This window comes from Urocitellus parryii, chromosome 8, assembly GCF_045843805.1.
Source record: "Urocitellus parryii isolate mUroPar1 chromosome 8, mUroPar1.hap1, whole genome shotgun sequence".
Classification (NCBI taxonomy): Eukaryota; Metazoa; Chordata; class Mammalia; order Rodentia; family Sciuridae; genus Urocitellus; species Urocitellus parryii.
In genome coordinates, this window is record NC_135538.1 from 38,481,076 (window position 1) to 38,495,407 (window position 14,332).

Below are 14,332 nucleotides of genomic sequence, written 5' to 3' on the forward strand. Positions count from 1 at the left end.
TAGAGTACATTGTTGCTATCCAGTTACCCGATTGCGCAATAGCACGCCAGAACTTACGTCTCATATCTAACTACATCTTAGCACCCATTGATCTGTCTTCCCCAGCCCTCCTTTCCCTCTGTGCTCCCCGGCCTCTGGGAACCACTCCTCCACACTCAACTTCTGTGAAATCAACTCTTAGATTTCACACGAGTGAGATCCTATTTGTACCAACTAAAAGTTAAAAAAATTGTAAATCAAACCGTTGTTACTCAAGGACTGTCTGTAGTTTAAAAGGAAGAGAATTTTAATAGGCTTTTTGAAGGTAATTGTTGATATTCTCTGCCTCATAGAATCTGAAACTGTGCCTATGAACTTTTAGTCTACGGGGAGGTGGCCAGAGCCTTGTTAGGGGGGGGTTCTTCTTCCTGCCAAGGAAGGCGTAAGCCACCTGAGAAATTAAAGCCAACAATAATCAGTGAAGAACAAGAGAGAAGTCAGAATTAGATTTAAAGGACTGGAGCACCTAATAGGTCCAATCCACACAGAAGCTGGAACCAGACTGTTAGAAAACGTCTCCTGTGGTTTATTTAAAGGGGTACATCAAAGGCAGGGGTAAGGTTACAGGGGTGGATTCTTGCAGGCAGCAGGTGGATGGCATCTTGGCAGGTCACATCTATCTTGGAGTGGCTGTGCAGCTACAGCAGGTCACTCCATTTCCAGTGCTTTGTGGGACCTGGATCAAACTGAATAGGACTCACAGTGTGTCTGGGAAGTCAACCAGAGGAAATGTCAACTGGAAGATCCCAGACACCAGTTCTCCTATTCACTGGGTTGTGATGTATGACAGTCCACACACAGCCCATGGAGGATGGCTGTCTACATTAGTGTATTTTCATTATAATTCGTTGGCTTATCTTGGACTTCATTTCTTTGTTTTTGATATGGAGTCACTAAGTTACTCAGACTGGTCTCAAATTCCAGGGCTCAGTTGATCCTTCTGCCTCACCTCCCAAGTAGCTAGGACGATACATGTGTACCTACCTGCCTTGTACACCGGGCTAGATGTCTAATGGATCTTTTAACCACATGTGATTTGAGAATACCCTGAGTTGGTCATTTGGGAAATATTTATCCCTTGAATTATTTTCCAAATGTTTCAAACTTCTAATATCAAAAAGTCACATGTCTTAGTGTTACCATGCATCTCATGTGAAAAAAGTCATTAAGTTGTTGGGAAGCTCTCAGGCTCACAGTGATGGATACAAGTTTTCCAAAGTTCCAATTTCTGCTTGACCTCTTGAACTTTATCATGGGCCTTAATGATACAACAATTTTACACATCATTCCTTTTGTATTATAGTGCAAATGTCAACACCAAGGCAAAGGTAAATGATGTGTTAGTATCACTGTGATTAACTTGAACCTCATAGATCTTCTGGAAAATGCTTGGATCCCCAGGGCTTTATAGTCTACACTTTGGGAACTGTAACACTTAAGTTGGTCTGATAACCCACCAACAGGTGACAGACCTGGGTTTCACAAAGAGAATATAATAAGGAAGAAAAACAAAAACAAAACAGAAAAAAAAAGGAAAGGTAGAAGAAATGGAAGCAACATCACTGAGCTAGATGTTTTATGCCCACTAACCAAGATCATGGCTAATAATAGGATGAGAGGGAATTCAATTTTAATTTTAATTTTAATTTATGCAGTTTTAAAACCTATAATCTTTTCAATAGGAATACCATTAGTTTCTAGGAAAATCATGAGAAAAACAATTATTTTCTCAGTAAATATTTATTTAGCATCTGCTATAAACCAGATAGTATTCTAGCATCAGGAACATTGTGACTCTAGGTATTATGATAACCAGAGTTTATTTGTAGTCTCTTAGTCTCAATATTTTTTTTAAAAAATTGATAACTAGGGCTGGGGCTATAGCTCAGCCTTGCATGCACAAGGGCCTGGGTTTGATTCCCCAGCACCAAATAACAACAACAACAACAACAAGTCAATGAAACCAAACAATGACATTTCAGATAGTGCTAAATTCTGTGATATAAATATAGAAAGGTAAGAATAATACTAACCAGTCCACATGCCTTAAATATCAGTAAGGACCTTCTTCTTACACTCTTGCCCACGAAGCAAAATGTCCCTGGGGTTAGGAGTCATGCACTCTCCAAAACAGCAGTCTCAGAACTCCCTGCTTCCAGGGCAGGGTTTGTATTTTAAAAAAAGAGTGAGCTACAGATGTGCACATTTCTAGAACTGTTAGATGAAGCAGGAAGTCTAGACTAAGCTGTTCTTAGGCTTGAATGTGAGGTCTTTCTTGGCCCAGGAAGAAACAAAGTGGAAAGGAAGGTGGACATGAGGTAGGTGCCTCCATTTATACTTTTGCCTTATCCTGTCCATGCTAAGGGTGGACTTGAGTAAAGGGGTAGGAGAGACTGGGTGTATGGCAGGTGAATTAATTTTGTTTATATACTATTGCAAGTATAAAATATATGATATTAAATTGGGCATAGATTAGGTACTCTTGTAGAGGTCTCACCCAACACCATGTAAAACATGAAAAATGTACCACATTAAGTACTTATTTTTTTGCTTCAAAATATTAAGAATTTTTTATACTTCTGTTTCTGATAGAATTGGGTCACGAGAAACTTGTTTAATTTACAATTGGCCATGATTCGATTTTGTGGCAATTATTATGTGCATTTGGAAATTCTTGTGAAGAAGAAAGACATAACCAACAAATTATTTGGAAAAATAAAGCAACTTTCTGGAGTTTTTATTTGAATATTTTTAAGTTGACAAAAATGGCATGTTAATATTTAATTATGCTAAATCAAAATGTTCTTTAATTTTGATTATGAGTTTTATTTTGTAAAACTAGTTTTTTTTTTTTTCAGGTCTCATGTATTTCCTTTTGCCCCTGAAAAGCTTAACATTATATTTAATGAATTTGATTTTCATAGTATGGTTTGATACGTTAGGTCCTAGATTGAGACTGTATGGTTTGGTACAGTAGCTACTAGCCAGATGTGGTGAGTTACATTTAATTAATTAATATTAAGTAAAGTTAAAAGTTCAGTTCTTTTCATGCACCAGCCACATTTCTGGGACCCAATAGCCATGGGTGTGTAGTAGCTGCCATACTGAAGGGCAGAAATAGAGAACATTGGCATCATCAGGCAAAGTTGTATTGAATAGCACTGACCAAGGCCACTTTCAGCCATGAAATTTCAGAGAGTGATACTGTTTGTAGACTCCAGATAAAGTTAGTTGTGAAGTATTGGGAGAAAGCTTTCCCCAACAAAATGTAAAGAAGAGGGGTGTGAAGAAGACAGATCATGTTTGCAGACTGCTTTGGAGGTAGATCTCCTAACAAAGTACCTATAACAAAGAACTGAGTACAGAGTGAAAATAAAGCTTGGAGTAAAACACAACCAAGGAAGTGCGTATAAATAGCTGATTGAACTGATTTTCTTCTTAATTGAAAACTTTGAAAATTAGGACTCGCTCCTTGCAGGAAAATGAGAGACAATTTAGTCCAAGATGAGAAAATCAGATTCAGGTATCTGTCTGTTGCATCCAGAGGAAGAAGCAGATCTCCAAGATAACACAGAGGAAAGAGCAGCAAATCTGGCCACTGATTATTAAGTGTGATGTGGTAAAAGAAGATCTTGGGAGATAGCAGAGGAAAGGGAGATGATTCTACAGACTCAGAGCCATTGAGAACAGTCCAGGTTGTGAGACTGGGACAGCCTTGGGAGGAAACAGACTTTGGTGTTTATCTTTTTTTCCATTGACAGGGTGGTCAGAAGGTGTCACCCATCCGAAAACAGGAAGAAATGTGGGATTGGGTGGGGTCAGGGGTCAGTAGGTAAATCATTCACAAAAAAAAAACAAAAAAACAAAAAAAAACGAAGGCTCAGAGACCTAAACAGATGGGCTTTCTCAGGAAGGAAGAAAATAACCAGAATCCTTGTTTGAGGGAGGCTCTGCCCAGTGAGGAAGATAAGACCTTGCCTAAAGGAATGCAAAAGAAAAGGGTCAGTAGGATGCCCAAAGTCCAGAAGAGGGAGAGCTCAGAAGGTCAGCTGTAATAGGGAGATCTCAGGGAAAGGCAACAGCATGGGTGTAGAAAAGATCTTAGGAATAGAGAATGATAGACCTGTAAGTCCTCTATCACTAAACCTTTCTCATAGTCCCCGACGATGGAGGCCAGAAATACCTTGGCCTTAGGTCATGATGAATCAGACAGAAAGTTCTGGAATCAGTACATTTCATTCCAAGGAGCTGTGCATAACTGGTTCGTGGGATGACGGCAGAAGGGAAGTGGTTCTGTAGGCCAGTGTTTAAAAGGTCAGAGGCACACAGACACAGTTACTCAGTACGAACAGCCTAAGCTTGCAAGGCAGCTGGTGTTCCAGGGTGCTTTTCTTCAGCACTCTGTCTCATGTGAGCCCTGGCATGCATCCTGTAGGAAGGCCCTGCTCCTCTCCCATTTCACACATGACTGATGAACTGACAGATAAGAAGAGGTTTGTTTGTTTGGGTATAGCAGTAAGGAGCTAAAAACAAGCCAGGAATATCAACTCTACTTCAGTTGTCTCCTCCAGTTTTTCTTCCTACATTCCATATGCTACATTTGGGATTTTACGGTATGTTTGCAATAATAACCAGGCTGTAACTGTCTGTTTTTTTTTTTGTTTGTTTTTTTTTTTTTTTTTTTTTTGAACACACCATCAAATTTTGCTCAGTAGAGTCTTAATTGCTTTAGGACTGTTTAAGGCTCTAAGGTTCAACCTTGGCCAAAAAAGAAGAGAGAGATTTTGAAGGTACTAGACTAGTTATGTGCTCATGTCTGTATTTTGTCTCAAACCAATTGGAATTATCTAATAAAGACCTTGTGTCTTTCTGATATTAACAAGTCTGCTTTGTCTCAGGGGATGAAGAAATCCATCCTCTACTTAGCAACAGACTTTGCACTAAGAAAGTAAAACTGTATGTAGACTAAAGCTGTACCTTACTAGTAGCCACCTCCCCCACCATCAAAAAAAAAAAAATTGTTGAAAGAAGTGTATTTTTTTTTTTTTTTTTACAGGCAAAAGGGAGCCGAGATTCTTATTTGAGAACTTTAATCAAGTTTTCTGTCTGGGAGACACGGATTAGCAACTTGGTTTTATTTTGGTTTCTGCTGTGTATGTAAGAATGTGAAGAGACAGTAAGTCTGATTTAATGAACAGTTGAAATAAGAAAAAGAGCAATCCCTTCATATCAGTTCTCTGATTATCAGTGTGCTGATGCTCTTGACATCTTCAAGGACCCCCATTTAGCTTTCTAGTTTCTTCTGTCAATTTTAATACAACCTACCATCTCATCCACATAGAAAGTCCCCAATATACAATCATGTTTTATGCCTCTGTGTACACCTCTATAAGCCTCTAGTATGATGTTTATAACTGTGTTCAGTTACTACCTGTTTATACATCTTCTCCATCTATAGATTTTGAAAGCATGTGGGTTAAGGATCCTGCCTAATGATCTCTGTGATTGGGTAACAGTTCCATTCAAAATTTCTTTTGTTTGTTTTGGGGAACCCAGAGGTGCTTAAGCACTGAGCCACATGGCCAGTCCTTTTAGTTTTTATTTTGAGAATCTTGCCAAGTTGCTTAAGGCCTCGATAAGTTGCTGAGGCTGGTCTTGAACTTGCCTTCTTTCTGTGTCAGCCTCCCTGGCTGGGATTTCAGTCATGCGCCACCACACACAGCCCAAAATATTTTAATGTCAAACATCAGTTTACGAACCAGGTGTTTGCTGAGGAGAGATGTGACTGTGCCATAGAGTTTAGTGGAAGAGAAAAGAGCTGAGGTGTGAATTCGGATTAAAAAGGATTAAGCATTTCTGTCTCTGGAATATTTACGCTAGCATTTCCATTTTTAACCACTTTATGTATCACTGACTTTATAAATAGTTCAACCTCAAGGGGACTCTTCTTGGTGTCCCATTCTCTGTCACAGCGTAGAACTTGTATTTTGGATCACTTGAAGAAGGCACCTTGTCACGGTGGAAACATTTAGTTCTTCTGTGGAATAATAGGAATGGGAGGACAATGAAGTTTCTTGGGTTGAACTTGGAATACATTATTTAAAGTGGCAGCAAGTGACATAGTAAGCCAATGGAGTGAGCTAATTGGGGAAAATGATACATAATTTATAATCTTGAAAATCCTTCAAAAATGATTAGAATTTTTCTTCAGAGGCAGTTTAGATACTTTTTTTGTTACATTTAAGAAGCATTTTAAAGAACATACACTCTATAGAGTATTAATAAGCATTGTGTTTTTAAAAAGTTTCAGTGTAAACTTTTTAAAATATTGGTTTTTAAAGAATCAAAGTGGGATCTTTAAGATTTGATGGTGCATTACACATCTCCAAGAGACATATGTGGCATAGAGTAGTTTACATTTTCCTGAGACCACAGTCTCTTTTCTCTTTCTTAATATTAATGCAGGGGTCTTCTCTTTTAATGAAACACTTTGAGAAATGTTTTACATAAAGAGTTCCATAAGAACTTAGTTCCCCACAAAACACCACATGTTACACCAGTAGTAACATTTTGTCCTCACACTTCTGCTTGCCAGCCTGAGACTGAATATGATTCAAAGGATATCTATTTATTTGTTTATTTTATTTTATTGGTCCTGGAGATAGAACCTTACCACTGAGATACACCCCCAGTCATTTTTGTTTTAAATTTTGATTTTGAGACAGGATCTTGCTAGGTTACTGTGGGTCTCTCTAAGTTGCTAAGGCTGGCCTCAAACTTGGGATCCTTCTGCCTCTGTGTCAGCTGAAGATTTCCTATTTTCACAATAAATAAAACAAGGTGGGAATGAGGTTGGAGAGAAAGAGGAGTGTTTTTCAGAATGAATTAGTGCTTGACGTAGGCCCAAACATTTCAAGAAATGACACATATTTGAGCAATGATCACGAGATAGAAACGGCAGTGAATCTCACAATGTAGGCAGTGTATTTGACCAAAAAAAAAAAAAAAAAAACAAAACAAAGCAAAACAAAAACAACCAAGTTAAAAACAAATTCCAGGATAATACTTGCCTGTGTTAACAAAATTTCCTGATCAAATTTCAAATGACAGTTTGTACTTTTCTATTTTGGGGTGGCTGGGGGTCTTTTTCTTTCTTCCTTGAAAGAACAGACAGGAAATGATTCTTGCCACTCAGTCGAAGGGGGCATATTTACCTAGTTCCTCATGATGTGACCAGGAAATCCTGTGTAGAAAAAAAAGTCATTGAAAAAGGAGAGGGAAAAAATGTAGCCTACTTATGTTTTCTTAAACTCCTGCCCCACTCAGGGAGCCATTGAACAAAAAGTCTCACTTTTTTTTTTTTTAAAAAAAACAAATTTCACCACCCAGGTTCCTGCATTTGGATTTGCTCGTCTCCTGTTGTTGAAACCCTAAGGAAAGGATTTCAGATGCATTTTTCTCGCAGTCCCGGATTTCCCCAGGACCCACAGAGGAATGGTGGAATTTCCATGCCGAGGAGAAGGCATTATTGTTTTGTAGGTTTTTAACCTCATGCCCCACAGGCCTTTTGGTCTCCTGCTGATGTCTGTGAGCTGCACCTCAAAGGCAGAAATGAACAGGCTCTGTGATCTCTCTCCTGAATGACAGTGACGCTGCCAGCCAGGAGGGGGCTGTCACTTCGGATTCCACAGCAACTTGAGCAGCTGCAGCTGCTGCCTCAGGGAAAACCAGATGCACCCATGTTTCCAATGCGCATTCAGGTTTCCTAGGAATGTACAGACTTGTCGCAGTTGCTTTGCAGGACTCTGGTATTTGAAATCTGTCACAAAGCCAATTCCAATTTGGGTAATAATATGATAACTCTTTGAGCGCTAGGCGCCACGTGCTAAATTTTACTTGAGGGTTCACACATTCTTGCCGACAAGTTCTATGAACCCCGTGTTATAAATAGGGAAACTACCCAGCGCGTCTAAGGGTACATGGTGAGTCAGTTCTATAAATGGTAATCTGGCGGCACATCTATTCTCCAATAACTTTTATCCATTTATTTTTCTCCTCATAAAATAGTCTATCCTCAGGTACGGTGGGGGCTATTTGTTAATACCTGGCTATGAAGAACTAGCAACTTAAATAAGTTGCTCTGAATCATTTTTAAAAAAATTTTTTTAAGTTGTTGATGGACCTTTATTTTATTTACTTATTTATATGTGGTGCTGGGAATGGAATGCAATGCCTCAAGTGAGCTACAACTCCACCCTCTGCCCTGAATCTTGTTTGGAAGAAGTGCTGTTGTAGGTTAGGGTCAGAAAATGAGGGCTTTTATATTATATGTCTTTGTCTGTAGTGGTTATTGGTTTTCAAATGTGAGTTACTCTCAAATTTCCTTTCTTTCTAGAGGAGGCAGAGGCTGCATTCTCTTGATCCTCTATTTTCTTCCAGCTGTTTCCAAGTTTGCTGTTTTTGACACTTTAGAAAGTGTGAGCATGAGAATTTAAGATTAGATCACAGAAAGCAAGGTTTTAAAGGCCATAATTCTTCCTTTTTCTTTTGACTTTGGAAATTTATTTGGTAAAAAGTTATAGAGAAGTCTGAATAAAGTGACAGTAGTGCTTAAAATGTAGGTGAGCTTGGGACTGGGGCTGTAGCTCAATGGCAGTCTGCTTGCTTAGCATGTGTGAGGCACTGGGTTCCATCCTCAGCACCACATAAAAATAAACAAATAAAATAAAGGCCTTCTGTCCTTCTACAACTACACATTTTTTTTTTAATATAGGTGAGCTTGAAATGTGCACAAAGACACACAGGGTATCCAAATCAGATCTGGAGCCTATGGCTGAGCGTCAGGATGTCCAAGAGATGGAGATGTCATCTTCAAGATGTGTACATGAGAAAGCTGCAATTAAGTTCTTCCGGAAATGCTAGAAGCAGTGAAATGTTGCTCAATCTATGAAAATGGGGCCAGAAAATCTCTACTCACTGTTGTATCAGGTGTGACCAGAACATTTTTCTTTGATACGTTTTCGCAGGTCAAAGTGTCACCTTCAAAAAGAAAGTAGGCAAAAAAGCCGTGGATCAGTCATAATTAATATTTGCCACAATGTTCAGATTTTTAAGCCGATGAAATAAGCATAAGCTGTTCCCAAACAACCCACATTCAGACAATGTATGAGAAACACACTGACAGGGAAGAATCCATAGAAACAAAAGATGAGAAAAGGTACACCATGCCAATATTAATTAAAAAGAAAGAAGTGGCCTATTAATACTGGATAAAGTTGGCTTCAGAGCACTGAAAATTACCAAAGTGGGAGTATTATGTAATGACAAAAGGACCCAGCCATCAGGAAGATGAAACAAACCTAACTGCATATAGTCCAACAATATACATTAAAAAAAATAAAACCACAAAGCAAAAATTAGTAGAGTTGGAAAGGGAAGTCGACAAATTCAAAGTTTGAATACCAAGACTGAAGAAGACTTGAACAAATACAAGAGATCTATGAACGTGCAAGAACACTGCACTTTACAAAAGCAGAATCTATATTTTTAAAAGTATCTGTGGAAAAGTAATCAAGATATATCATATTCTGGACTAAAAAACAAACAAAAACTGAAATCATATAGTACTTTTAGTCCTGATGAAGTCAAACTCGACATTAGTACCAGAAAGACAACAGGAACATTTTCAAATACTTATAAATTAAATAATACACTTATAAATATTAATGGATTAAGAGGTAAGTAAAAAAGAAATGACAGATACAGCCAAAATGAAAATACAGTATATCAGATAAGTGGAACGCAGTATTAAATGTTTGCATGAAAATAAAGTTTTCAAATCAGTAATTTAATTTTTACTTCAAGAAACTATAAGATGAATAGCAAAATAAACCCAAAGCAAACAGAATAAAGGAAATAAAATAAGAAGCAGAAATCATTTTAATTGAAAATAAGATAAAAATACAGAAAATTAATGAAAAAAAGCCGGTTTGTAAAAAAGTATATGAAAATGGTAAACCACAAACAAGGCTAATTAAAATAAGATTGATAAATATAAGAAGTGAAAACTAGAAATCACCAATATCAGGAATGAAACAGAAGATTTCACTACTTACATTGTAGCTGATAAGAGAATAAGAAAGGAACCTTACAATCATGAATTTTATAGTTGGAGTAAAGTTGACTAACTCTTTGAAAAGCTCAAATCACCACAACTACAACAAGAAAAAAGTTAAGTAGACTTGCAATCGGTTAAGAAGTTGAATTCACAGTTATAAAGCTCTTAAAAAAAGGAACAAAAGAAAAAAAAATCTCCAAACCCAGATGGCTTCACTGGTGAATCGTGTAACACATTTAGAGAAGTATTAGCATCAATTTCTTACAACATCTTTCAGAAGACAAGAATACAGTTTCCTAATCATTTTACATAATCAGTATTATTCTGATATAAAAACCTGTCAAAAATAGTTTTTAAAAAAGAAAGAAAGAAAAAAAACTAGAAAACTACAGACCAACATCTCTCATCAACTTAGATGCAGAAATCTTCAGTAAAATGTCAGCAAACGGAATCTAACAATACATAAACCAACTGTATACCATGATCAGGTGGCATTTGTTGAGGTACACAAGGTTATTTCAACATTTCACTCACATTTAACATAATCAATGATATTAACAGGCTAGTGGAGAAGAATTCATATGATCATATCAATTCTTAGAGAAAATAATTTGTTCACATCTAACATCTACTTAGGATTAAAAAAAATAAACAACTTAGCTCATTAGGAGAAGAAAATCACCTCAACTTGTTAAAGAATGAATAAATAAATAAACCCACAACTAATTTTATACTTAGTCTGAAAGACTGAATAAGATATAGAATAAGGCAAAGATTCTGTTATCTTTCCCCTTAACTCAACAAAGTACTAGAATTCTAGACACAGCAATAAGACAAGAAAAAGAAATAAAATACATATAGATTAGAAATGAGAAAATAAGCACTATTTAAAATAAAGATTGTCTACATTAAAAAATGTCAAGGAATCTTAAAAAAAAACAAAATACCTCTACAATTAATGAGTTTAGCAAGGTTGTAGGATACAAGAACGACACACAAAAATCAATGGTATTTCTTTATATGAACAAGAAAGACTCAGTAGCAGAAATTAAAAATGCAATATTTATAAACATTAAAAAGAAAATTAAAAACTTAAGTATGTACTGAATGAAATGTGCATAGCATCTGTTTTAAAAAATGCTGATGAAAGAAATCAAGGAAAACCTAAACAAATAGACCTATCTTGTTAATGAATTGAAAGGCTTAACAGAGTAAAAATGCCAATATACTCAAATTGAGGTACAGATTTATTATAAAAATCTCTGTGACATAATTTTTAGACATAGACAAGTTTATTCTAAAATTTATATGGAAAGGCACAAGACCTAGAACAGCTGAAATAAACCTTTCAAAGAAAAATGTGGGGGGAATAACCCAACTTAATGAAAAGTTTTACCATTTATATTATTCAAGACAGTGAAGTTGGCTAGGAGATGAACATGGATTAATAGAGTAAAAACCAGAAATTGACTCACACAAATACACTCAACTATTTTTGACAAAGGCATGAAAACAATTCAGTGGCAGAAGGATAGCTTTTTCAACAATGGTAGAAACAGTATTCTGAAAAATTGAATATTCATAGGCTAATGAATGAATCTTTACCTAAATCTTATATTACTTAACAACTCAAAATGAAAACAAACATCAAAGGTAAAACTGTAAAACTAAATTTGGACATATATGAAAATGATATATAAAACACACTCAGAAATGAATATAATAATAGGGAAAATCTTAACTAAGTAAATTAGAAAATGTCAGTATCTTTGTTATTATGATACTGTTATATCATTTTGCAAGATGCCAATCTTAAGAGAAACTGAGCAAACAGTACACAGGATCTCTCACTATTATTTCTTGTAACTGTATGTGAATCTACAATTTTCTCAATAAAGTTTTCAATTAAAAAATTGATCTTGAGCTGGTGAAACCTGTAGTACCAAACAAACCAAAGAAAAGTGAGAAACTACTCTGTAGAAATGCTTCTACAATACAGATCCCCTTGAAACTCTTAGTTTATGAAAATAACACTGTTAGCACTTATGAAATGCTATAACAAAATACCTTATACTGGATGTTTATAAACAAAAGATGTTTATTTCTCACAGTTTGGGAGCAAGGGAAGTCCAAAATCAATATGCTGGCAGATTTGATGTGTGCTCCTGTTGACTGGTTCACAGATGGTAACTTTTCTAGCTCTTTCTTCTCATGCTGGAAGAGAGGAACAAGCTCTCTCTTTCATGGGGGTACTAATCCTATTCATTGGATCTCTGCAAATACTACTAAAAAGAAGCTCATGATCAAGAATTTCAAGCCACATGAGAAAATGAAGTACTACAAAATAATGTCAGCAGATGCAATAATTAAGAGCTTTATATCCAATAATTTGATATAGAACACATTGAAAAACTTATAACTTAGGATGTTCAAAATTTTCAAGGAAATGCTAAGAGGACAAGAAAATAATTCAGAACATTGGAAAATAACAGAAGGATTGAATAGACAAACTGTTGAAAAGTATAGACATAAAAGTATATTGAATAAAATGAATTCCAAGAGTGGATTAAAATAGCAGATTAGGCATAACTCAGGAGAGAATTGACCAGAAAGGTATGAGAAAATTGACCTGGATGTAGTATGGAAAGATGAGGAGATAGAAAATATAAATTATCAGTAAAGAGATGATAAAGGCTGAAATTAAAGAACAGGAAGAAAAACCATACTCGAGACTGATGGAATCCTCTGGATTCAGTTATGGAAGGTGTGAGGGATTTATGGAGGTGGGGTTTGGTAATGAGTCTGAGGTTTCTATCTTAGGAGAAAGGGGAGTTTGAGGTATCTGCTGAATACTTAAGTGTGTCCTGTTCAATTGTGTTTATGATCCCAGGCCTCAGGCAAAAGCAACACTTTGAAGGGGAATTGCTTTTCAGAAATGCAAACTGAAGCCTGAAAATGGTATAAACTTTCATCCTGTGGAAAAGCAAAATTCACACCTACAGGTCAGAAAGATTGAGTGACAGACAACTAATGCAAATAGACTGATATTAAGAGTGAAAGCTTTTGTTTTGTACAAATTCTTAGTAGGCCATGTGATAAAGAGTAGTAGCCTAATGGTTCAGTTAATAAAACTCTGTATATACTGCAACAAGTGAACATTTTACCCTGACACATAGCTCACTAAAGAGAAATTTTGTTCAAGGATAAATAAGTTAGCTTCTCTAGGGAAGTCACTGTTACAGATAGAACAAAGGGCTCATCACTAGAGTTAATTATTGATTTTAGGAAGGTGAGAACCACTCAACATAATTTCCATTTAAATATAGTTCAAAGGTGGTGTATTTGCACAGATAGTATCTGTTGAGCTTTAATCAATAGTGAATTAAGGGGATGCCCCAATTTATTTATTTATTAATATATTGTGTCCAAGTCAATAAATTTACAACTATTCTTAATTTGTTTTATTTACTACGTTTTCTGATTCCTAGGACAACATTACAATAATGCTATTGTAATCTCTGATTCAAATCAAAGAGATGGAGACTGTGATGCTTTATACAAGCCAGTACAATTACAACAGGTTCAATCAATTTGTTTACCGATTTGCTAAAATTTATCGAGTATTTAAACCATACTACAAATAACAATTTGGAAAATTTTCTATTTCAGAAGATACTTGAGCAGTGAAGGGAAATAATTCAGAATTCTCACTTTCATGGTCAAAGACACCTGCTTTGTGGACCACTAATTGCTTGGTTTTGAGGTAATTAAGAAGTGTCTCCCTGCTTTCATGAATGAATGGTGACAATAAAATGACCCACCTCAAAAGAATGAAGATTGCCTAACTCTAGCCTGTGGAAGGACAGCATTCTGTGCTCTGCTGAGTTGCTTATGATGGATAGAACAGTGCATTCAGGCTGTCTAAATCTGAGTTCCTCCATTTTGTGAGGCAGTAGCTTGCCATACGCTACTTCATTTTCAGTTTTAGGGCTGAGGTGGTGTGTCGCCACATCCTGTTTGAACAAATAATCAACCATCCTCTGTCTGGCACAATCATAAGGCATAAACTGATAAATAAGTTAATCCTGCTAATAAGAATGACCACTGTGAACTTATTGAATTAAGCATAACAAACTCATATTGGAAAATCAGGCCCATGAGCATATCAAGCACTCC

General features: G+C 36.2%; 1 long non-coding RNA gene across 1 annotated transcript; it reads left to right on the top strand.

Annotated features, from left to right (window-relative positions):
- Positions 1–4,491: 4,491 nt before the first annotated feature.
- LOC113177010 (uncharacterized) lies at positions 4,492–9,624 on the top strand. Its single transcript, XR_003300104.2, has 3 exons — positions 4,492–4,652; positions 5,096–5,215; positions 8,813–9,624. It is a non-coding gene; the product is annotated as an uncharacterized LOC113177010 (long non-coding RNA).
- Positions 9,625–14,332: the final 4,708 nt, after the last annotated feature.